General features: G+C 45.3%; 1 protein-coding gene across 17 annotated transcripts in view; it reads right to left on the bottom strand.

Annotated features, from left to right (window-relative positions):
• Mkln1 (muskelin 1) overlaps positions 1-23,656 on the bottom strand; it is a 284,064-nt gene extending 260,408 nt beyond the window's left edge. For 11 of the 17 annotated variants that reach the window (XM_060374098.1, XM_060374106.1, XM_060374099.1 and 8 more), the window contains exons 1-3: positions 23,519-23,656; positions 8,943-9,120; positions 4,923-5,217 (exon numbers count right to left, since the gene is read on the bottom strand). The gene's annotated coding sequence lies outside the window, so the exon portion shown is untranslated. Of the gene's footprint in view, positions 1-4,922; positions 5,218-8,942; positions 9,121-9,780; positions 9,910-23,518 lie in introns of all 17 variants that reach the window. The other 6 variants (XM_060374100.1, XM_060374103.1, XM_060374097.1 and 3 more) reach the window with 3 other exon arrangements.
• Between the last annotated feature and the right edge of the window lie 1,774 nt (positions 23,657-25,430).

Below are 25,430 nucleotides of genomic sequence, written 5' to 3'. Positions count from 1 at the left end.
CTCCCGATCCTGGGACTGCAGGCTTGCACAACTCCACTTGCCATCACCTAACCATTCATCCGGGAGGACTAATTTCCCACTCTTTCATGTACTCATTCATTTACTCACTTATTCAGTTCACACTCCTGAATGTTCACATATTCACTGAACAATCTTGGTTGCTCAAAGCACATAAACACTACTTGAAGTTCAAAGGGTAAAAACAGGTTGAGGATCATGGACTCCAGAAACTTAGGAGCCAATGAAAGTGTGGGAAGATTCCATAGCTGCTGTGTACCGCGTGGGCGTAGACCTGGAGCTGTGGGAGCACAGAGCAGAGTGGGGATCTGACTGGCAGAGTGGGTGAAGATGGCCTCCTCCCAGAGCTGGTCATTCCAGGAAGAGGCTACGGCTGTTCCTGGTACAGGAACAGGATGTGCAAAGACACAGACAAGTAGGACAGAGACAAGGAATGCAGCAGGAGAACTACAGAGATCACGTATCAAAGGGTTTCCGGAGACCCTAGACAAATCCGCAATGATTCCACACAGGGGAATCTCTAATCCACCGTCATACGTACATCACATTGCTATACTCTGTATCCGTACCACGGTCACCTGGGAACGCAGACTACGTATGGAATAGCAAACAAAGAACGGCAGAAAATCATCACTTCAAGCCAATCTCTTCAGAGTTTATATTCTTCCAATTTCAAAACAGCTAAGATCTAGGACCTAATAGTTAACTCAGTTTCAGCATTTATCAAATCTAGATGGTGGTTTAACACTCACCTCCATTATTAAGTTAATATTTTTACACTGAAATATTTCAAAGTACAGCACATTCAAATACACTCAGTAGGGTAGGTGATCAGGTCTTTTCTGATCCCCTCTTTGGGGGTATTTAGGGTTAGTGCTGCCCTGCCCCAAAAGGCTGATTGGCCTTACCAGCAACTCCACATACTGGCAAGAAGTGTTAGAAATGGTTTCTGGAAACCCTGCTGTGATGGCCCTCCCTGAGCAGCCCTATGTGAGAAGGCCTGCATGAACTGGCCAGAGGGAAAATGGTATACTCACTAAAGAAGTCATACAGAGCCTTCAGGAGCTCCAACTCTAGATTCCATTATCATTCAAGGAAAGTTTTTCATGTTGAGTCACATCCTTGTCCCAAAGTACTTCAGCTCCTGACCAATCTATAAAATAGCATTTTCCTTCATCCAATTTAGCAAGCATCTGTTTTCTCTCTTAAAGCTAACTGAATGCACTATCTGCCCCTATCACATCACTAAGACCAAACCATGAAGAAAGACCATAGAGGACACAGCTGTGAAGGTTGAAATGACTTCTCTGATGTCAAGTCCAAGGCCAATTCCCGGTCATCCTCCCTTCCCAGCAGCCTCTTGGAAGAGAGATCACTGGACCCCTAATCACTTCCTCTTACAGAAACACCATCTATACTGCCTTGAACTCATCCCCGTCCTGTTTTATTGGACCCTTCTGATCTTTGTGTTGGAAGCCACCATGGGCTTTCTTTCTTCCTCTCTCTCTCTCTCTCTCTCTTTTTCTTTAGACAAGAGCCCACTCTGGTTCCTTCCTTGGTTTTCTCTTCCTTTTCTTTTTCCTTTTTCCTTCCTTCCTTCCTTCCTTCCTTCCTTCCTTCCTTCCTTCCTTCCTTCCTTCCTTCCTTCCTTCCTCTCTCTCTCTCTCTCTTTCTTTCTCTTGAAACAAAGTCTCACTCTAAGTTGCATGTTTTCTCTCCTTTCTTCTTCTTCCTCTTCTCCCCTAACCCCCTCATCTTGGTTTCCTTTTTTAAGAAAAAGCCTCACTCTGCAGCCAAAGTCGGCCTGTAGCCCCTGCTAACCTCAAAGTTATGGCAAGTCTCCTATATCAGCCCCCTGAAGTTACATTCATACCTGGTACCACTGCTTTAAATAAATACCAGGGAGAGATTGCCTGTGCTTGTAGCTAGTATCAGACCATGAGTTTGATCCCACATGTGAAAAAATATATAATTAAAGAAACAAGTAGCTGTCATAACATCTCACAACATGACATCACATGACCTCACTGCCTGGAGCCAAAGAGGCGTTTCCTCCTGGTGAGCTGAAGTTTGGGTGGGACCCTAAAGGGGGAGCTGAGCTGAGCTGTCCAAAACAGGTTGGTTTTGTTTTGTTTTGTTTGTAAGGGGAACAAGATAAGAAAAAAGCAAGAAGGGGTATGAAAAAGAGAACAGTGTTTACTGAGGAGAACCAAGGCTGGTGGTGAGCAGCAGTGAGGCAGGCTGTCCCTATGCTGGTTCAAAGTTTGATTCACAGGCAAGAAGCTTCAGTTTACACCGAGGACAGTGAGAAATGATCAGGATTCCTGAAGAGAGAAGAGCGGTGGAAAAAAATGTAAGAATCTGTGGGGAGCTGAAGGGAGAGGTAGGGAAAGGAGAAAATGGAACCAGAAAAGCTAGAGGCCATTGTTAAGAGCTACGGATGGAACTGAGGTCTGAATCACCTCAGCAGCAGAGAGATGACAGATCCAAAAGAGGTTCAAAAGTAGCACAGAGGGCACAGACACTGAAGGACAGAGGTTTGGGAGTAGAGAAGACCATGGTGGCAGTGAACAACATTAGCAAAAGCTTAACGTGGGGCTGCAGGGATGGCTCCACAGTTACGAACACCACAGTTCTCCCGTCAGTTCCCAGCACCCACATGGCAGCTCACTACTCTTTGTAACTCCAAGATCTGACACTCTCGCACAGGCATCCATGCAGGCAAGACACCAATGCACATAAACTGAAAATACATTAAAAAAGAAAAACAAAACTAAACTTGGGAAGGGGAGCACATAGGGAGGGACTATTAGTAGCATATCAAGCTTGGAGGAACTGCAGATGCCCTGTGTGAGTGGACAGTCTGTGGACAAGGACAGAGTGCTGCATGGATGTAAGGGTCAATCACGTGAGTCCCCACAACCCATGCCAGAGCCTGGGGGTGGCACAGAATGAGCCAGAATCCTGAAGAAAAGGATGCCAAGAGAGGAGCCTGGAAAGGAGCTCAGAGGGAGATGGATGAAAAGGGGGCCAAGTGTCTACAATAAGGGACATTCCATGAAAACAACAAGGAAAGATCAAAAGCCCTTCCTCAGGAAGAGTGAAGAATACAATAGGCTTCACAATTAGAACACAGGATAAGGGGCTGGAGATTTGTAGTTCAGGTGATAGAGTGCCTGCCTAGCATGCATAAAAACAGGCGTCATGGCAGTGGGTACTATAGGCCCAGAATTTGGAGGCTGCAGAAGCTTGAGAACCAGGAGTCATGCCAGGGGTAGAGACTGGGGCTGGAGGGGGGGTGGCTGTCTAGCCTCTGGCCACAAGTCAACTTGAGTTTTTGCATACTGGTAAGTCCAGTCCAGTTCAGAGTATATTTCTTAAGTGCTTGCTATGTTTAAAGCCCCAGGCTCAGCACTGACATCACCCAGACAATACGCAAGGTACAACAGTATTTGAGGTGCAGCAGTACTCTGGCTTCTCGCTTGCTGCCCCACATCTTCCTCCTTCCACCCGCAGCTATCTATCTCTCTTTTCAACCCTTTTGCAATATAAAAAACTCTTCCTTATGACACTGTTCCCTCTAGCTGAGGTTTTCAGCTGGCCCTCAGCTTCTCCTACTGACTTCACTTTTACAAAATCTTCTGGTTTAATATATATGTTTGCCAACCGGCTACTTTCCTCTAGATATCCCTAACCTTACTTGTCAAGGCTTGGCACTCAGGTGCAACTGTCCCGACAGTGTGAGCAGTGTCCAGACCTAAGCAGGCACCTCCATATTCACAGTGTAGTTCCTCCTGTCACATGAGAATCACAGAGCCGCTCTGACAGCCACTGCCGGCTTGAGTACTGCATGAGCAACTCAGATCTTGAGGTTTGACTTTCGATTTACACTTGAATCAAAACCTCACCCTGTCCCGCCTGCTTGGCCTGGAACTCGCTACAGCCCACACTAGCCTCCATCGCATTCTTCCTGTCTGTCTGTGTGCACCACCAAACCTGCACTCTTAAATGTTGACAAGCCCCCCAAAACTTACATTTCTGCGATTAACATTTTAAAACCAATTTGCAGCATTTGCTCCCCGCCCCCCGAATACTGTATTTGCACATTGGTTTATTTAGTTAGTAGTAAAAGTAGCAAGCGCTGAAAAGTCAGGCAGGTCTGCGTTTGGCTTCTGGCTTTGTAAAGAAGCCCAGTGTTTCTTGATCCTAAATCACCTGAGAACAGCAGGTGGGGGTGGGTGGAGCTAGGGGGTGGGAGAGATATTCCTGCTGTCCTGTCTATTCTATAGAGCGATCCTGAGGTGCTAACCAAAGGAGGATGGTTTGGAAGTGCTCAGAAGACTGGGTTTCTTGCTTTCCTGCTATTGCCATCTCTTGTGCCATTTTGAGTTGTTACTCAGATAAATAAACCTTTCCTTTAGTAAAAGAAATGAATTGATCCCTTACTGGAGCCAAAGACAAAATGAAGAAATGCAGATGTAAGTTACCAACCACACTCCGAGCTCAGCTTTTCTGTGCCTCAGTAGCCACCGCGCTTACTAACACATGTCAGGGACAGGCACACATGGCACTCCCTACGTTAACCCCTGCTGCACCCCCACTGGGGAAGGTGACAGATGGAGGCATGTCGGAACAGAACTCTGCACACAGTAGGAGCAACTGTTGTTAGAAGTCATTTGAAACCTCCCAGTAAACCAGGTTTTATTAATCCATAATTTTTGTATGTACTCAGACATCCAATGCTATGTATGCCCCATGATGTATCATATTGACAGTTAGAATCCCGTGGAAATCTCTCTACAACGCCAGCTAGGATGAAGGGAGGGAAGGAGAGGAGACCCTGTGCCAAGCACTTCTTCTCCAGGCTTCCAGCTTCTGCCCAAAGGGAAAAATGTTCTACCTACCTTGGAGGTCTGGAATGAGGCTTCTAAGGCTCAAGCACGTGGGCGTGGGGAAATCAGAGTCCTTTACAAGCAGGTAACACCAATGAGCCTCCCGCTGGCTCCTGCAGACACCAACATTCTTTTCCGAAGCAGTTAGTTATCAATCAGTAAGGTCTGGATTTCACTTGTCCTTTTTAAATTATTGGCAAAGTTGGTAGGACCTGACAGAGAATGCCTGTAAATTCAGCGCTTGAGAGGTAGGAGACAGACTGGTCTCAAGTTTTAGGCCCGTCTGGGCTCTGTAGTGTGACCCTGACTGAAAACAAAATGAAAAGATTTTTTTTTCTAAAGCAACGTTGCATAACCCCAGGCATGTGGCTCTTTCCTCCCAAGCAATCCCTGATGACACGCCCAAAACTGGGAATTCTCTATGCAACTGCATATGGATCTGAAGCTTTGGATCTCATTTAAATTTAAGTCTCTCTTAAATTTGAATTGAATTTGAATTGAAATTTAAATCTCATCTACATTTACCCTTCATTCATCATGGGCTTCCATTTCATAGTAAGTTTCTTTTGGTGAAGCTTTTTCTTTCTCTGATTATAAGAGCTTTCATGTAGATTTAAAGTACTAAGGCAGTTTAGAATATACAGAAATCATGAAGAAAAATAGCTTAATTCTACTACCATCGTATTGTCACTATATATACTGTGCTGGAGAACTCTCCAGTCTGTCCCCTCCACCCCCGCCCCTGAGAAAACACATTTAAAAATAAGTATCCAGGGGCTGGAGAGATGGCTCTGTGGTTAAGAGCACTATCTGCTCTTTCAAAGGACCCACATGGCAGCTCATAACTGTCTGTAACCCCAATTCCAAGGGATCTGACACCTTCACACTAATGCACATAAAATGAAGTAAAATAAATTATATATATATATACACATATACATATATATATGTATATATATGTGTGTGTGTGTATGTATTCAAGCCAGGCTAGACTGGTATTGTACCCAGAACTTGGGAGGAAGCAAGAGGATCTCTGTAAGTTCAAGGCCAGACTGGTCTATATAGTGAGTTCCAGGACAGCCAGAGATACATAAAGAGACCCTGCCTCAAAATAAATGGATAGGTAGGTAGGTAGATAGGAAGATAGATAGATGCAACCAAATAACATTTTGTGCTGTCATGACACCTTCCAAAACCTGCTTCTTACCATGTACAATTCATACAATGGCTCCTCTTAGACGCTTAGGTTATTTCTAAGTATTCAGTATTACAAAGATTGCCTCTGGGTGGAGTGCAGGAAGCCTTGTGAAAGAGTGGAGGAGGATAGAAGAACTTGGAAGGGGACAGGAACTCCACAGAAGATCAACATAATCATCTAATTTGGGCCCAGGGGGACTTGTGGAGACTGAAGCACCTACCAAGCATCAGGCATGGACTGGACCTAGGCCCTCTGCACAGATGTACCCGATGGACAGCTTGGTCCTCATGTGGGTTCTCTAGTAAGGAGAGTGGGGGCAGTCTCTAACAAGGACTCTGTTGCATGCTTTTTGATCACCTTCCTCTGGCAAGCTGCCCTGCCAGGCCACTGTGAAGAGGAGGCACTCAGCCCTGATGTGACTTGATGTGCTGAGGTGGGCTGGTGGGGGAAGGTTCCCCTTTTCTGAGGGCTAGAAAGGGGAAATAGGGAGAAGGGGAGTGGGACTGGGAGGAGAGAAGAGAGGGGGCTATGATCGGGATATAAAGTGAATTAATTAACTGGCTAATTAATTAATTAAAAAAGAATACCTCACTAAATATCCCACATTAAACTTTGTGAACGTCTAATTATTTTCTTTGGAGAAAGTTTTGAGAAATAAAAATCCGATGTTAAATATTGAATAGTTCATCTATATTAAGAAAGTTTTCATTGTTGTTATTGGCTCTTCTTCCCTTTTTTGTCCAGGTAGAGTCTAACTGTGTAACTCAGGTTGGCCTTGAACTTATGGTCTTCCGGTGTCAGCCTCCCAAGTGCTAGGATTACAGGTTTGGCCCACAATGCCTTACTGTATATTCTAAGGTTTTAAACATGCAGTGCTCAGTTGCTCCCTAGAATCCATATACTCACAACAGAGAATGAGTAATTTCTCTGCGACTTTTCTGTGCATTTGTATCACTTTTACATTCCTGCTGACCTGTTAGGAGGCACAAAGCACCTGGCTCTCACTGATTAACTGACTGGGTGGTTGACAAGCTGAGCCCACCACCTTCTACATGTAAATCACACATTTTACCAGGGAAGGACGGGACCTGACAGCTCCCCTTGTCATTTTAGGCCCAGGCGACAGTTTTATAAGTCTCTCCCTCATGGTCTCAGAACAGTGCCCCAGAACTCTCAGTTTCAGACTTCTGCTTTCAATTCTAGCATTCTCAGCACCAATCCTGAGCTTCTTTTTGGTGGAAGGACTTTAGGTCACATGTCCATACCTCAGTCTGTTACTAAGGGATACCCTTTACTGACCAGCTTGGCCTAGGTTACATGATTTGCTCTCTGGGAAAGGAGGTGGAGTCAGAACTCTATAGGGGCCGCAAGAAGAGGCAGCTGAGGTGAGGCATACTTAAAAAGATGACCCTCCTCCACCCCCAAGGGAGGACAAGCCGTGCTAGGCCACAGAGGAGGACTTTGCAGCCAGTCCTGAAGATAAAATAGGGTCAGATGAAAGGGGAGGAGGTCATCCCCTATCAGTGGACTTGGAAAGGGGCAGGGAGGAGATGAGGGAGAGAGGGTGGGATTGGGAGGGAATGAAGGAGCGGGATACAGCTAGGATACAGAGTTAATAAAATGTAACTAATAAAAAAAAAAAGAAAAAGAAAAAAAAAATGATGGCCAAGGCTGCATCTTTATATTAGGATCACTGTCTGCAATAGAAAATGAAGTGTTCTGACATTCGGAGATTCATCTGTTCCTGTCGATACTCAGATGCAGACTATGGAGTTCAAGACAGAAAAGACTGGGTCATGCTGCCTATCAATCACCTGGGTACATCATGGTTCCTAAAGGCCTGAGTATTTGTGGCTGAAACCATTCTTTCCATGTTTAAGGTCAAAATGTTCTGTTTTTGTCTCCTAGCCTAAGTTCCAAAGATGGGCTAGACAACAAATGTCCAACTCAGCCCTTTATTCTGGTGCTGTATCTGGCTCCTGACACCTTCCTTTCCTTTTTAGACCATCCTTTGTCTTACGCAGGTGTGTACTGACCAGAATTTCACTTGATCACTCTGCAATGTCTTTTTTTTTGTGTGTGTGTGTTTCCAAACCTCTAACGACTTTCTCAGAGGAGCCTTCCATGGGATCACTCAAAGCTAAGTAAGAGGCTCTAAGTCAATTAGCCAGTAGCTCATGTTCAGGGGCACAGTGATACATATGACAATGTGCTAGGCATCGTTCAAAATGTCATGTTGAGGGCAAGCCACTATCATCTGACCCCATCTGAGACAATGTCGCTTCATGCACCATGCCTGGCCTTTCCAAAACACATGCCCTCCGCATTTACTCTTCCTGCTCTTGGCTTGCAATGGTCTCTTGTCAACATCTTGGTTTTTTGTTGTTGTTGTTGTTTGTTTGTTTTGTTTTGTTTTTTAAGACATGGAGACATTGGGAATTTCTGATCTGAGCCTGCTTTCTACTGTTTTCTCCTTTTCAAAAATTGCTCACTAGTGCTTGCTCATTTAACTTCCTCTTCATCCTTCACAAGACAATTTACTTCCCATCATGGCCTCCAAAGACCTGGCTGACTCTTTCCAACATTCTGGTGTGGCCACTGGCAGAGCTGCCACTGTCAGGACACAGAGCGGACTCTTATCTGCCAGGAGCTATGATCCAACAGACCTCGCTAGCTGTGTAAGACTTCAAACTTTTCTTCTACACCCAGTTTGCAGTAGGGAGCAAAGCAATTAACAATGCTGAGCCTCCTTAGAAAATACTTTCACATTAAGCAGCGTCTATTCAACACATAATCAGAGTTTAGAAACACAGGGAAGTGGGGAGACCACTCACCTGGGGAGGTGCCCGCCACACTAGCTTGAAGAGCTGCGCCTGATCCCCGGAATCAGCGAGACATGGCACCTGTGCTAGTAATCCCAGAAATCGAATGTGGAGACAGGCGGGCCCTTGGTACTTGCTGGCCAGCCATCCTATCCTAATAGTTGAGCTCTCGGCAACAAAGAGACCTGGTCTGGAAAAGGGAGGTGGATGTTACTCAGGGTGGACATCTGGCTTCGACACACACACACACACGTGCATACACACCTATATACACGCCCATACACACGATCACACACAAAGATGTATTTTTTAAGTGGCCTAGGGTATATAGGTCAGAGGCAGAGAACATGATTACCATGAATAACTGAGTCTGATCCTCACCACCAAACGCCAGGCCTGGTGGTGCATGCCTGTAATCCCAACACAGGGGAGGCTGAGATAAATAGATTGCTTTGAGTTTGAGGCTGGCCTCAGCCCTGTCTCAAAAATCCAAAACAAGAACTGCAGAAACCAAAATGAGGCAAACAGCTAATTACAGTGGTTCGCACCTGTCCTCCCAAGCACTGGGGGTGCTGAGGTAGAACCATGTGTTCAAAGTCAACCTCAGTGCCGAAGCACAAGACCCTGGGTAGAAGAAGGAAGAGGTGGGGGAGGAGGAGAATACGCATGGGAGTGTAGTGGGGAAAGGAGCTATACTGTAGGACCTAGAAAAAGCTTTAGTTCAATGAACCAATTTTCATTCAACATTAGTCTGCCCCACTCAGCAGCTTACTCCTCCACCGTTATCCTCTACCATGAACACACACATGACAAACTGGGGATGCATGCAGCTCAGGGTCAGTGTACTCACTAGCATGCACAAGACACTGTCTGGTTCCACCAAACAAACAAAAGCCGTTTGTGGTCTTCAGTGCTTTCCCCAGACTGCAGCTGCCTGCGGACCTTTGCCTTCACAGCACTGCTGCCATAGGTCTGAGCCCTGCGTTTGGAGATGGCCCGTTTAAACAGTGCTTTCATTCACCTACTTTTTCTGTGCTTTCCGTTATGCTTCCAACCATTATCCCAAAATTTCAAATAGAATATTCCTAAAATAGGCAAAGTATGTGTTTTAAGTAACATTTCCTCTAATACACTCCTGTCTCAGCTACTGTCCTTAATTTATGAATTAAACTCTATCAGAGGCACACACAGCCACACACAGGAACTGGGTACAGCGCACCCAGGGTTTGTTTCTTTCTTTTTTCCAGACAGGGTTTCTCTGTGTAGCCTCGGCTGTCCTGGACTCACTCTGTAGACCAGGCTGGCCTTCAGCTTGCTATGTTCCTGAAGACTAACTTCCCACCTTCCTGTCTGCATCTCCGGAGTGCTGGGTGTCCAATAGGAACCATCAGATTCAGCAGGAACACAAGGCTTCAGCGTGCTAGGCAAGCACTCTACTGGCTGAGCTGTAACCCTCATTCCCACCTGAGTTCTTGGGGTGCAGTCTGCTTTAAACAAAACAAACTGGCCGCACAGCCTTTTCCCTGCCTTTTGTACACATCCTTTAAAACCAGGAGTTGATAGGACTGCCACTTGAGCAAGTAACTTCACTAATTTTTTTTAACAATCCCCTTTTCATTACTGAGATTATTAATTGTACAGAAGCATACTTTCCCAGACATTTTACTCCTCTAACACTTTCTTTCTCAGTTCTTGGCTCCGCAGAGGTTCTCCTGCACCTGCGCTCTTCATCCTGTCCAGGTCTGCTCAAGATGCCTTCTCTGGCTATTTCCATTTCCAGGGTGCAGCAATAGCTGTTTGTCACTTCTATTTCGCTAACACATTCTTCTTGGTTGGTAAGAATTAAGCATAGACTAGCACCTCCTCAATAAGGAATTAAGTTTAAATCCGAGTTGTGCCAACTTTATTTAATGTTTGCTTTTCAGCAGAATGATATTGTCAGTTGATTCTAAATAAATTAAAGTTGGCTATTACTTCCATGTTATGTTCCTATGCCACTGATTCGGTCATCTGTATGGGAAAGCATTATTGATGTTGCCATCAACGGTTCACAAGACATGCTAGAAATAGTTGATAATACATAGCCAGTGGGGAAAGGGCAGGAACCAACACCGGGGTGGGGGTAGGCCATATGGCATGGGTTGTGACGATAGAGGCCAGCCTGGAATCGGAAAGCCGGGCTCTGAAAGGCCTGTTGTCCCACACCAAGGTAAAGCTCAGAAAGCTGTGACTGTGACCCAGACTGGCCTTATTCTAGCATGTTTCCCACTAGGGTCTCATGGGGAGGACACAGCAGGGTGTGAGCGGTAGGATACGCCTGAGGAGAGCGGCTGCACAGAGCTGAGATCATTGAGACACTGGGCCACGGTGAAATAGGCTGGTGCTCAGAAAAGCACATCTGCAGGGGAAAACTGGTATTCAGTACAGTGACCAAGGGCAGAGGGACAGAGCACACAGTACAAACCCAGAATTATAGAGCCTTCACCTGTCTGGGGTTAAATGCCCTGGCTGGAAGGAAGCACCATGCATTTTTTTTTAACCCAGTTACAATTGGCATTTAAGTGCCACGGTGGGGGATGCTGGGGAGCTGGGCCTGTAGGTAGGTGGAGCTTCTCAGGCTTCCACAGCCGGTTGCTAGGGACAACAACTGGCCAGCTGCCTTACCGAATGCTCCTGTGACAGTACTGCTTCTGCTTCTATTTTCACCCAGACGTTCCTTCTCAGGCTTGCGGGTTTGTAGACGTGTCTGTGACTTCTAGGTTACTCTGCCCTGCCTGACTGTGCTTCTCCTTATGTGAATAAGCTGCGTGCCTCACGTGCCCCGCCCCCTGCAACAATGGCTGCAATTTACCAGTTGTCAACTGTGTCCCAAGAAGTAGTTGCTGTAAAAATACTACCTCATTTTAATCCCAACCTCCTTGTAGGTGCTTATTATTATCCCCAGTCTGAATTGAGAGAGCCGAAATTCAAACGGTTTATATAATCAACCCAAGGTCACCAGCTGGACTGAAAAAGAGCTTACACCTCAACTTTCCCCTGCCTGGCTGCCTTCAGCTGCTTCTAAAGACACTTCTTATGCATTTAGAAGGTAACAAGCCTGGGCCATTCTCACTGATTTCTTTTTCAGCCGCTAGATTTTCTAAGTAGCTACTAAACTGCCTATCAACGTTCTATCCTCTTTTATCTCCATGATACCAGGATAGCACCGTCTAAAAGCAGACTGTTAGCATCTGATGAATGAATCATGACAGGAAAAAAAAAAAACAAAAACAAAACAGGATTAGTGGGCCAGGTGTGCTAGTGAGTGTTTAATCCCAGCTCTTGGGAGGCAGAGACAGACAGATCTCTGTGAGTTATAGGTCAGCCTGATCTACATAGTGAATTTCAGGCTAGCCAGAGCTACACAGTAAGACTCTGTCTCAAAACAAAACAACCACTAACCAACCAACCAAAGAAACAAACAAACAAAACAACAACTAAAACCAATGCACAGATGATTAGTGGGAATCGGGAATACAGCTTAGTTGGTAAAACGCTTGGCATATAGGCATGGGGACCTGAGTGTGACCCTTAACACCCATATAAAAGCTGTGTGGAGTGACACATTTGTTATCCCAGGGTGAAAGGGAGATCTGTACAGCTGACTGGTGAGCCCTAGGTACCAGTGAGAGACCTGGTCTCAAAACAATACAAAAAACCCAACAATAATAACCATGTCCCCCACCCCCAAAGGACTAACTTAGATGCGCCTGAGGAGCACATCTGAAGTTGACCTCTAGCCTCTACAAGTCCGTGCACACACGCACACACCTGAACATACGCTCACAGCCGCGCTGTGGTGGACGGGATGGGAATGGCTCCCGCAGGCTCACATATTTGAATGCCTGGTTCCCAGCTGTTGTAAATTTTTGGAAAGAATTAGTAGTTGTGGCCTTGTTGGAGGTGTGTCACTGGGGAAGCCCTGAGGTTTTACACGTGAGCTATCCCAGTTGTGCTCTCTCGGTGTCACCTGGTGGTGACCCACATAAGCTCTCAGCTACTGCTCTAGCACCATGCCTGCTGCCTCTTACCATGATCCCCGCCATGATGGTCATGGCGTGTATGAAGATGCAACTTCCCAATATATTATCCCTTCTCTTAAGTTGCCCTGATCGTGCTGTCTCATCACAGTAGTAGAAAAGTAACTAAGACTGATTAACATTTCTGTTTTATCTTGGTTTTATGTTTTATATTTATAAAGTCAACTAGAAAGAATTCTTTATCATATAAAACACAGGCAAGAGTCAGTTAATGATGAAGACGTGATCCAAGAACTTTCCATGAGGGATTTTGTTATTTGGTAAACAGAAAGTGCTCACAGAAGCTTATACTGTATAGATTACTATTTACCTGGGTTACATGGTATCTGTTATACCTGTTTTATATATATACACATAACACACACATAAAACAATCTATTGCCCACAGGCCATGATAAATGAAAAGTTACATTAAATCAAGCATAAGAAAGATACATTGTGAGATTGATGCTGCCATAACAGGAAACATTATCTTCCAAGTAATCACATGTATTGGTAGGAGACCACACTAAAATAAGGAAATAACAGAAAGTGTAGCATAATATGCACATAGGCCTACACCATGGTCCTCTCTAATAACTATCAAGTGTTCTGCCCAGTCGTGCGGCTATACTTCCATGTCACAGAAGTGTAGTAGGTTTACTGACATCGGCATCACCCTGTCCATGTTGGTAATGCTTCCAGCTCCAGCATTCTTAAAGCTACACTATCACTAAGCAACAAGAATTTTCCAACCCCATCATAATATTATGGGACCATTATCACATATGGGTCCATTGCTGGTTAAAATGTTGCAACAGTCCCTGACATGTACATCACAAGGAAGGAGTAAAACATACAAAGGGGACATGCTTGTTTCCGAGTAAGACACATGCAGGATCAACAGGCGTACATGTCCAAGAAAATCTAAGAAGAGAAAATTAAGGTGAAAAATACAGAAATGCAGCAAATTATCGTCTTTGGAAGCCCAAATCTGAACAGCTTTTTCATAATAAGATGTTCACACTTATGTAAACCAGAGCTTGCAAAACTACTGCCCAGGCAGCCCGTACGCAGGCCACACCCCACTTCTGAGTGGTTTATAAGCTGAGAATTATTTTCACATTTTAAAAAACAGCTGGAAAAATATTAAAAGAGGAATGAAATGTCATGACAAGGAAGAACTTTAAGAAATTCAAATTTTGTTATCCACAGTTTCACTGAAACATGGCCATGCTTATTCAATATTGCCTCTCTTCCTCCTTTCTTTCAGCCATCTTGCTTTATATCCTAGCTTGGCCTTGAACTCAAGCTTTCCTGCCTTGGCTTCTTGAGTGCCTAGTTCTGGGACTGCAGGTGTGCACACTGTACCCAGCTTCACTGGTATATTCTCGATGGCTGCTTTCTCACTGCAAAGACAGCACCGAGGATCTGGAACAGAGACAGAGAAGCCTGAAATATTTTCTATCTCGCCTTTTGTAGAGAAAGTTTGCTAATCACTGATGATAATATGTTTGGATGTCATAAGCCTTTCAATATTGTTAAAGCTACTTCTATTACTTTAGGTTTTAAAGGTTTTTTCTCTTTTATTTATTTCATTTTTACTAATGTATATGTGTATACCACATGTGTAGAGGTATGTTCAGGGACTAGAATACAGTGCCAGATACCCTGGTGATGGAGCTATAGGTGGTTGTGAGCTCAGTGTGGTCACTGATTCAAAACTGGGTTCTCTGGCTCTGCAGTTCAGAGCAAGTGCCACCTCTCCTGCTTCAAGTTCCTAAAGCTTCCAATTTAAGGGTGCTCTCTCTGCCTTACCCCCTCCCTCTCAAGACAGGTCTTCATATCTCCTCAGCTGGCCCAGAGCTCCCTGAACACAATTACACTGTCTCTACCTCCCAAGTGCTGGTGTTAACAGTGTGCTCTTCTTTGTTTTGTTTTGTGTGTGTGAGATTAGGGTTTGAACTCTGTGCATTGTACATGCATGTTAGACAGATACTCTTCAGACTGAAAACAACCCCGGTGCCAAAGTCAAAAATGCCCACATTCTCAGAACAAGCCGTTCTCTCTTCTGTTGATTTCTCTACAGTCTTTTCTGGTAGTGGTGATGTGAGACAAGGCACACTGAGAAGGTGGAAGTGTACCCTGGAGAACAGCTTTCACGCCTATAGTCATCTTGCTCTTTGATAGGAGACTGGGGCCAGAACCTAGAAACCCAAGTGTCTTCTGGAGCTGTAGCAACCCTGAGTGGTTAGCCAGGTGACATCCACGGACCCTGGATGTGGTAAAACAAACTGCTCTTTTTGCCCTCTGGAATACAAAATACAGAAGTGACTTAGGTGACTCAGACACAGGGAATACTTATCAGAGTGTTTTGAGAAGGCTCTTACTGTAAAGAAGTGTGGTCCCATGAGCAATTAATCTGCCTGTCAGCTCTTAAGTAAAGCAAAGTGCACAGGATTATCTATTTCTTAGGATTCCTTGTGGTGAATATCAAATGAATCTTATTTATTTATTTACTTATTAATTTTGTGGTGCTGGGAGGCAGAGCTGGGACCTTCTACACAGTACTAAGTTCTACTCCTGAGCTCCATCCTCAGCCTGTATTAATTATCTTCTGAGATTCAAATGCGAATTCTACAGCCTTTGCCTCTGTGTGTGTTCCTGTCCTCCTCCCACTTAACAGAAGTTTACTGGCTGTTTATTACGTACGAGGCAGTGGACTTATAAACATGTATGAAAATCCTAACTGCTGAAGACATTGGGACTCAGGAGGAAGACTACTGCTCTATGCTACCCTCTCTTCAGCAGTGCTGAGAGTTAATCCATGACACAATCTCCTTTTTGTACCTTTGTCCCTGCAGTCTCTTAGTTCTGCTTCTCTGGGTTTTGATTATGTCTCCATTGCCAATTTTCTTTTCCATTCGATCTCTATATTTAATGTATTATTTTATTTATCTCATCTTATTTTTGCCCCCTTAGGCGATCTTCTAAGTTCACAGATGCAGTCCCTGGAGTTCTTCAGACCTGTCTCCAAGCCTGCAGATGCCTGGGCATCTTCCCGAAGGCATCTTCAATGGGACATTATTCGTGGCATCTTCACCAGGGTATGTTCACTGGGGCATCTGGGGATGTCGTCACTGGGGCATCGTCACCAGAACATTGTCACTAGAAGAAAACTTCTAATTGTCTCCTCAGTCCTGTGGTTGTGACAAGATCCCCATCTTACCACTGATGACTCTGCTCACACATCTGATCTTGGAAGAATCTTCAAGTCCACTGTGACAACAGTGTTTCCTTCTGTGTTACTCACTGTGTCCTGTGTATCATTAAGTTATTTAAAACAGCTCCATGGGCTTTGGTTGTTTCTTGTCCCAGTCATGCCACCACTGTCACCTGGCAGCCACCCTTTCTCACGTCTTTGAAACACCCTTCAAACTAGTCTCTCCATGTGTGTTCTTGGCCTGTTCACCTTGATCTTCCCCTTGATAATGTGTTTCAGATAAAAAATGTACATCTCCTTCAAAAAACTGGCTGCAAAATATCTGTGTTGTTCTTCAGCTAATTGTTTTTTATTACTTAGTAATGTATTGAGACTCTCAGTTGTCATCGGTACTCTGAAAATGTTTCACAAACTTTGACAGCTGTCTACTTTTCCTTTTCATCACCCCACTGTTCTGTATTTAACCACTTCTTCATTGGTGGCTTTTTCAGTATTTAAATATCTATAAATGATGCTTTGGTGAAGGTCCTAAAAGAGTCATCCTTCAATATATGTGTGCATCTTTGGGTAAAGATATAAAAGCAGACCTGTGAGGTCAAAGGCTTTGTATGTTTGAAAAGTGATAAACACTGCTACGATGCCTTCCACAGAGGTCACACCAACCTCCCCTCCCACTTACTGAGAACATGGCCACTAAGAACATGGTCGCTTCTCCATCTGCCTATAAAATTTATCTCATTGCATTTGCAATGGACATGCTTCCTGTGTTAAGAAAGCAAGGAAGTATTTTAACGTATTTTAAATTTCTTTCATATTTCTTTGGCTTCAGTCTGTTTGTCATATACTCTGCCCAACTTTCCAGAACTTTGGTCTGGTTATTGATTTCATCTGACACGACTGTACCTTCTAGGTTCAGTCAGAATATTTCTAGGAGGATACAAAAGCTTGGAGTGTTCAGGGTTTTGTGGCTAGTTCTATGTGTGTACGGTTGTATGTAGACTATATCTGAAGTCATAATTTTGTCATGTTTTTATTACTTAGTTATTTGTGTGTCTGTTGGAAGGGGACCATACTTGTGCTATGGCATGTGTGTGGAGGTCAGAGGACGACTTACAGGAGTTGGTTCTTTCCTACTTTGTGGGTACCAGGAGTCAAACTCGGGTCATAAGGCTTGGAAGCAAGTGACTTTAATCACTGAGCTGTCTCAATGGCTTCTCACTTTTTTATTCTAGTAATAAGTACCAAGAGTTATCTGACGGTTATGAATTGACTCTTAGAACGCCAGACTTCCTGAAAGAGCTCGGTAAGATCACTTTATCCTCTATCTATACCGTCTCATTTTGTTTCCCTAACAGAAGCACAGAGTATTAACTACAAAGAGGATGTCAAAGCCCAGGGTAACAGAGCTAGAAACTCTTCTACTTCTGAAACCCTGAAAGCCTAGTGCTTCATCACCAATGATCATTCTTCAATACAGTGGGTGGATGCTGGTTTTTTCTTTTCTTTTTGAGACAAGAATCTCCCTTATACAGCAGGCATGGTGGTGCATGCCTGTAATCTCAGCACTCAGGAACGCAGTAGGATCTCTGTGAGTTCAAGGCGAGCCTGATCTACAAAGAGAGTCCAGAATAGCCAAGGCTACACAGAGAAACCCTGTCTTGAAAAAAACAAACAAACAAACAAAAAAACCAAAGAAACAAAAAGAATCTTTCTATATATCTTATATAGTGGCCTTGAACTAATGATCTTCCTGCATCAGCTTCCTGAATGGTGGGGTCAAGTGTGTCTCACCATAGTGCTCCTAGAAGGTGGTTCTTGGTCCCTCTGATTTCTACTAATCTGTCACTCCCTTCCTTCCCCTCTATAACACCCAACAGACAGTGCTAAGATCCAACTGTGTGGCAAGAATCTTCTCTGGGGTTCCGTTTCAGAGGTTCTCAACTACATACCACACAGCAAACAGCAGCATGGCTTTGGTAATAAAGTTCTATTACCGTGAAAAACTGCACAGGGAGGATGGAAAGGTGGAGGAAGGCTTCTTGGAGAAGATGATGCTCAAAGAAAAACAAGAAGGATCGAAAGACTGTCGCCAGAAAGAAAACATCTGGCGCTGGCCCTGACAGAGTGAGCTGAAGAAACGGTGCAGATGCCGCACAGCGCACGGAGGGCCAGGAAAGGGCCCTGGACCATATTCCAAGTACACGATGATATGGAAAAATTCAGAGAAAAGAAACCACGTGACACTGACTTGTGTTCATAGTACCTGGCTTGAATGACTGGTCTAGCCGCGCTGGAGATAACAAGAGCAATCATGGAAACAGGAAAACCACTAGAGCAGTGGTCTCAACCTGTGCATGTGCCACCTTTGGGGGTCGGATGGCCCTTTCATGAAGGCCCATGGGAAATCTCAGATATTTACATTTAGGTTCACAAGAGCAGCAAAACTACAGCATGAAGTGGCAATGAAAATAATTTTATGGCTGGGGGTCACCACAACGTGAGGAACTGTACTGAAGGGTTACAGTATTAGGACGGTTGAGAATCACTGCATTAGAGCCCAGGCGGGTGGCACACTTACAATTTCAATATTCAAGATACTGAGGCAGGAGGACCACAACTTTAGTGAGCCTCTTGTCGTCGTCGTCATCATCATCATCATCATCATCATCATCATCATCATCATCATCATAAGAAAGCCAGAGTATGAGCATGAATAGAGGATGCTGTTTTGGATTAAGTTGGTAGCAAAGGAGATAGAAACATTTCAGAAATGTTTTGGAGGTAGAGCCGCCTTGAAGTCCTCGTGAATTGGATGTGCAAATTGGGGATACAGAAGAATCAGGGATCTAGAGAGATGGTTCAGTGGTTAAGAGCATTGGCAACTCTTCCAGAGGACCTGGGTTCAATTCCCAGTACCCACATGGCAGCTCATAACTGTCTGTAACTCTAGTTCAGGGGATCCAACACCCTCACACAGACATACATACAGAAGAATCAAGAAGGTCTACACATTCTTTTTTCAACTCAAGTTAATTGGTGAATGGTGACACTAGTTAATTTGAAGAAGCCCAGAGAAATCAGCATTCTGTCCTTTCCTTTTTTTTTTTTAACTATAAACCCTTAGCTTTGCTGACCACAAACTCAAACGCTTTCTTAATGCCTTTATCTCCTCCACATGCCCTTTACTCCTACCTATCTGAGAAAACTTCCTCCAGCTACTTCCTCTGTTCTTATGCTCCTCCCCTCAATCCTTCCAAGTCTAGTTACTCTCCCCCCCCACCCCGCCCCGTATCCACATGCTAAATTCAAGGTCATTTCAACTCCCCAGCATTTAGTGCTGTCTTAATGTCCTCCCAAAGCACCTTCAGCTCCTTGGTCCTTCTCTCTCTACCTGTCCTGATACCTCACTAGCTAGCACTCTTCCTCCCTTGCCCTTTTAAGCAGCATTTCCATAGCTTAGGTCAGGCCCTCATCTTAACCTTTCTACCTTTTCTTTTGGGGATCTGCAGCCACAAGCTCTCACTCTGATGACTCTAACACAGATGTCTCCTGAGTTTCTCGACTTCCTCTGGTAAGCAGCACCCAGCTTCACTCTGATATTCCCATGGACACTTCAACTTCAGAGGGTTTAAAATTAAACTACTGTTGAGATCTCTGTGGCCTGCTTTTCTTCCTAAGGTCTCTATCTTGCTGACTGATACCTCTATTATCCTGCCATCTTGTTTACCGAAGGCATAATTCTCCCATCATTTCTCAATCATGCAGAGAAAAATTGATACTCGGACTCACTTGACTTAGTTTCTGACCCTTTTCTTTGTTTCCTTTCTTGATGTCTGAGTTCAGGAGGTTCACACACACACACACACACACACACACACACACCTTTTTTCTTATGATGCTAGAAGAACCTTTAGTCTAGTTCCCTGGCTTATGGTATCACTAATAAATTCTCCCAACAGCCATGATCTCTCTAAAGTGGCCATTTGATTATGCCAGAATAGTCCTTAAACTTAATTAACTTTAATCCAGGTTCCATTCCCAGTACCCACCCGGTGGCTCACAACTGCGGGTAGCTCCAGTTCCATGGGTATCTGACACCCTCTCCTGACCTCCTCAGGCTTCTATAGGCACTTGGTGTACACCCATACACTCAGGCACACACAAATACACATTAAATAAATAAATATTTAAAAAATTAACTGACAGCTTTCCACTGGCCTCAGGGTAAGTCCATACTTCTTAGAAAGCTAAGGCCTGTTTATCCTTCGGACTTCTGCCATGCTTTCATGCAATGTAAATATTTGTGGAGCATCTTCTACTTGCTGGACACCATCCTCTAGGCCCAGGGTTTGTGTGTGCCTTTTTACCTGAAGGTCTTGACACGCAGTGTTTTGAGGGGTGGGGGTCTGAAATATCCCTCCCTTTATTCTGTCCACACTGGCTTACTTTTACTCACCACTGCAGTCGCCCTCCTTTGAGCTCTCCTGTAGATGTCACCTCACTATTGTAAGATTAGCTGTGTTCTCATTTGTCTGTTTCTTGCACTATAAGACCCTGCAGGGTGTGGGCTGTGTTTATTTATCTCTGTGTTTCTAGGGCCACAGCAAGCACTCAATAATGAATTGAGAAACAGGGTTGGGTTTCAAAGGCAGGACTTTTCTTTCCAGCACAAATCTCACATTTCTTCACACCATTTTTTTAATATCTTAAATTGGGAGGATTCTAAATTACAACTATGTTTCTATCTCTTGCTAATTAACACAGGCAAACAGATGTTTGGCTCCAGCAGAATCCAGCTGATCACTGTTTCTGGATAGCCCTTCCTCCATCATTCCACCACTGTGCTCGTTGAGGCATTGTGGCTAACTGCATCTGGAGTATCTGCAAGGCCTTTCACTAGTATCGCAAACTTTTGTAGTTTATAATCTATTGTTTCTATACCACTAAAAGACAAAGAGAGAAGAGATGCATAGGAAACATTGTAGATCTTATTCATGAGGCAACTGACATTAAAACTCAATGCATCAACAACAAATCTTTCACATGAACACCCCTCCCCCATCTCTTAGGTTGCATGCAAAACAAAACATCAAAAAACAGCTAGGGGGCTAAAGAGATAGCTCAGCTGCTAAGACCACCGGCTGTTCTTCCAAAGGACCTGGATTCAATTCCCAGCACCCACATGGCAGCTCATACCTGTCTGTAATTCCAGTTCCAGGGGATCTGACACCCTCATGCAGGTATACATGTAGGCAAAACACCAATGCACATTAAAAACAAAACAACCACCTTAACGACTAAAAATTGAAATTAAATGCATGGAAACATTGAGATCTTTTAATAAGCTTCCATAAGGACAAGGGCAAAAAAAGACCCAAATTGTCTGCCCAAGCCTGTGCACAGAAGTGGAAACCAGCATTTCCTCAATGCCATGTGTGCTCTGTTTTCATCAAACAATTATCTCCATCAGAACCCACTTATTTACAGTCTTTCTGCTATTGCCTTGGTGATATTCTTGTTATAAAGAGGAAGGAACTGGAAGCAAAAAATATAAAAAGCAAGGCTGCCTTATCAAGGACACAGGGCGTCAGTAAAGGCGACATTTGGTTCACAAGGTGATGGTGTTTCCTATTGTAAAGCAGCCTTGCAGCCACACTTTGCCCTCTCAGGGCCACAGTGCCAAGCCATGCTTGTTTGTCCTTCCTGGGCCTGGACTATATTCAATTCTAGGCCGTATTTAGTCAAAACCATTCCTCCAGTGTCAATGTGTACTTTTTTATGCTTCATTTTGGAAATATCATACTTAAATATTTTCTCTTCTTGAGCTTGTTTTAGTTCCAAAGCTGAGGAATGAAGATTTTTGGAGGGTGGGGGTTGGGAAAGAATGGGTTTTTCTTGGCTTTACATGTCAAGAATGGCCTTCCTGAATGGCTAATAAAGTAGCCTGGGCAGTGCCTTAACCCTCCTACAATTATGTTTTCCGTAAGAATTAGCATTTAATTGGGATAATTTGTTTTCAACGGAAAGCAAAGATTCTTTTCCAAGAGGATCAGCATGATAATGTCTTAGCAGCTAGTGCACCGAGACCAAATATAAACCAGTTCTGAGAAACAGGAAGTGAACCTGACTGGTCTAGTCTGAGTGTCCCTGGCAGTGACGCAAATACAGAAATCAAATTAGGGAAACAAGGTACGTGGGTGTGAGGCAGTCGATAATAATCCAGGATGCTACAACACAAGCAAAGAAGCCTTCAACCAAACGCCATTCATGTTAATAGCACCCCGAGCAGTTTGATTTCTCTGGAACACACTGCTGATTAGTGAGCGGGATGAGCTTGAGTTCCCTAGCAACCGCATGTGCTTTTGAGACAGTCATTAGCCTTTCCGTTAATCCCCTCAGCCCCGAACTTCTCAAGGTATGACTGACATTACAATGTTTCAGAAAGTGCTTCCTGAGATTTCCAGGAGGAACGTGGAAAGGAATAAAATAGTGATAACAAAACAACAACAGCAGCAGCTGCCCTGAGAACTGCAGGTGAAAGAAGGAATGTCCCTATGTGCCCAGCCTGTCTCTACAGTCCATTGCTTTCACGTCTCTGTTTCCAGTTCCCCGGGGGGGAAAGGGCAGCGGAGGCGAAACAGTTTAAGGTGGTCTGTAACACCGGCAGCACTGTATCTCTCAGAAGCAGCCCTCTGAAGGCAGTGTGAACCCTCAAGTGTACAGGTGGCCGTGTGGGTAGAGGCTTGGGTAGGGCAAAACACACCGTATTTTCTTTCTCCTTTAAGCCCCATGAACTACCTTGGTCGAAGGAGCTTGGAGGGGGGGGGCGTCCTATTGATTGTTTAATTGCACCAGAGGCTGCTTGCCCAGGGCCACTGGCCAAGTTATTTTTGTGGCTAAAGTGAGGTTGGGCTAGTTTCCCAGCCTTTCCCCTAGATTTGAAGAAGACAACTCAGAAAGTCCAGAAAAGCTAGAGGAGCCCCGGGTGTGTTGGCCTTTGCTATTCAAGGGTGTCCTACAGCGCCAGGGCTGCTGGGATGAGGTTCCTGCAACCCTGAATCATTGCCTCGAGCTGGGTCCTGAGTTCGGGATCCACAACTCCACCCACCGTGTGGCTTGGGATAACTGTCGGGCATTAGACAAATAGTTCTTCTTGCTGCTGCTGCCTGGCTATCTTCTACGGCCTGGGTCCCTATCAGTTGGACACTTGACGCCTTGGGGCCCGGGTGGCTCCTAGTGCTCCGTCCCACCTAACCCCCCTGCGCACTCCCTTCCCAAGGCGACCACCTGCGCCGCCCCCCACTTACCCTCTGCCCCGCGGGGAGGGCCCCTCAGAATCGCGGAGCCCTCCCTGCTCCCGGGAGGCTCAGGGGGAGCTCGGTGTTTGCCTCCAGCCCTCCGCTACCGAGGATCAGGTTCCTCCCCTCCTCCCCCTCCAGCTCCGGCCGCCGCCGCCGCCGCCGCCTCCTTGCATGACACAGCAGAACCGCGGCTGCCGCAGCAAGTCCAAACCATCCGCCCAGGAAGCGCCGCAACCCGGGCTTGGGAGGAGCGGAGGGGGCAGGCAGGGGTCCAGTCCAGGGGCAGTCTTGGCCCCACTTGGCGTCACAAACTCCCTCTGTGCCCAGGGCAAGCCAACGAAATGAGGTTCAAGCTGACCAGGCCGAGCCGTGGAGGAATGCTGGGGCTGGCCAGCAGAAGGGATGGGAGCAGAGAGGAGGGGGTGAAGGAGACCCCAGTAAAGGGCAGGACATTTCAGGTGAAGAAAGGTAAGACCGCTGAAGTCAAGGGCCAGGCCTTGGAGATCAAAGGAGGTCAAAGAGGTAAGGGGGTAGAGCTGCTGAGAAGCAGAGCGGCCGGTGGTGCTGGGTTACGTATTTGGGAAGGCCTGAGCTCAGTGGGGAGGTCCAGGCAAAGAGGGGCAAAGAATGAAAGAATGAGACTTGACATCGGGAGGCCAAAGGGATGGGTGCTAAATTAGAAGGGATATGGTGCCATCATGTATCTTAACTGATGAGGTAAAGAGGCTACGGTCAAGGCCAGGCTTCGGTAGCTCATCGGCCGTCCCACTCTTCGGGTTAGTGAGTTATTTTTCTTTTTCACAATTCTGCCAATTTAGTTTTCCTTATAGAGATGGAAAAGCGTGAACCAACAGAGAAATAGCAATTTATCTTTGATTTATAGGATAACATTTCCTTGGTACATAAAAATTTAGAAACAGAATTGCAATTCAAAGTAGACACCCCCCATTTTAACAGAGCGTGGGTTTTACTGCAAGTCAGTAAAGACGAAGTGCCTCAAACTCAGGCTGCACCCATCAGTGGGCACGAATACGCTTCTAAACGTTAATACTTAGGTTAAATGCGAGCAGAGGGGGCAGAATTGGTGGTTGGGAATAGCACGAGGAAGCACATGCGTGTATGTGTATGTGCACGTAGTTTCCAGTGTAGCGTGCACAGCATGATTAAGGGATAGGCATGTTTTCCTAACCATCCTATTTCCAACCAAGCACGCATTTTACAGCGGGCATCCTGTCACCCTTTTAAAGAATGTGGTCAGAAAAGTACTACCCACACTGCCACTTTGGTTTCGTCTGTACCTTGCAGGTCATAGCTTCATACCTCACTTCCTGACACAAACAAGTTTTTACTGTTGTCAGCAACAAAGCCCTGATAGAACCGCGGAAGAGAGAAAGTGCGTTGCATTTTGCCCCCTGAGAGCAGCATCAACAGTTACCGGAGGAATGTAATTCCAGAAAGCTCCGAAACTGGTGGTGATGGTAATTATGGACCAAATGCCTGATGCTACTGTCTGGGCATTTCAGTTCTTCCAGCGATCTGCGAGGGAGCTGACTGAGGGGACAAATCTGGTGGTTTTTTGACTTTGTAAAATTTAATCAGGTCTGATAGGAAACTCACAGCTCTTGGGGGGAAAGAAAGTAGGAACCACGAAATGTCATTTTAACAGAGCGTGGGATTGGCGACTGCAGGAAAGGATTTAAGGACGCTCCTGTTCCGCTTTCTGTGTAACGAGCACGCACCGACGCCACAGCTCCCGGATGCAGGGGCCCCTTATCTGGGCTTCTGCAGCGCCCCAAGCCCCTGTGGGATGCTTCGAGGGGCTCCCGGTGGGTGGCGGTGCGCACGGCGCGGCCGCCGCGGGTCCTGCCGCCGCCGCCGCTGCTGCAGTCACGTGGGAGCCCCTTTAAGTTTCCATAGA

Source organism: Meriones unguiculatus, chromosome 21, assembly GCF_030254825.1.
Source record: "Meriones unguiculatus strain TT.TT164.6M chromosome 21, Bangor_MerUng_6.1, whole genome shotgun sequence".
Classification (NCBI taxonomy): domain Eukaryota; kingdom Metazoa; phylum Chordata; class Mammalia; order Rodentia; family Muridae; genus Meriones; species Meriones unguiculatus.
This window is presented reverse-complemented; position numbering and strand designations above follow the sequence as displayed.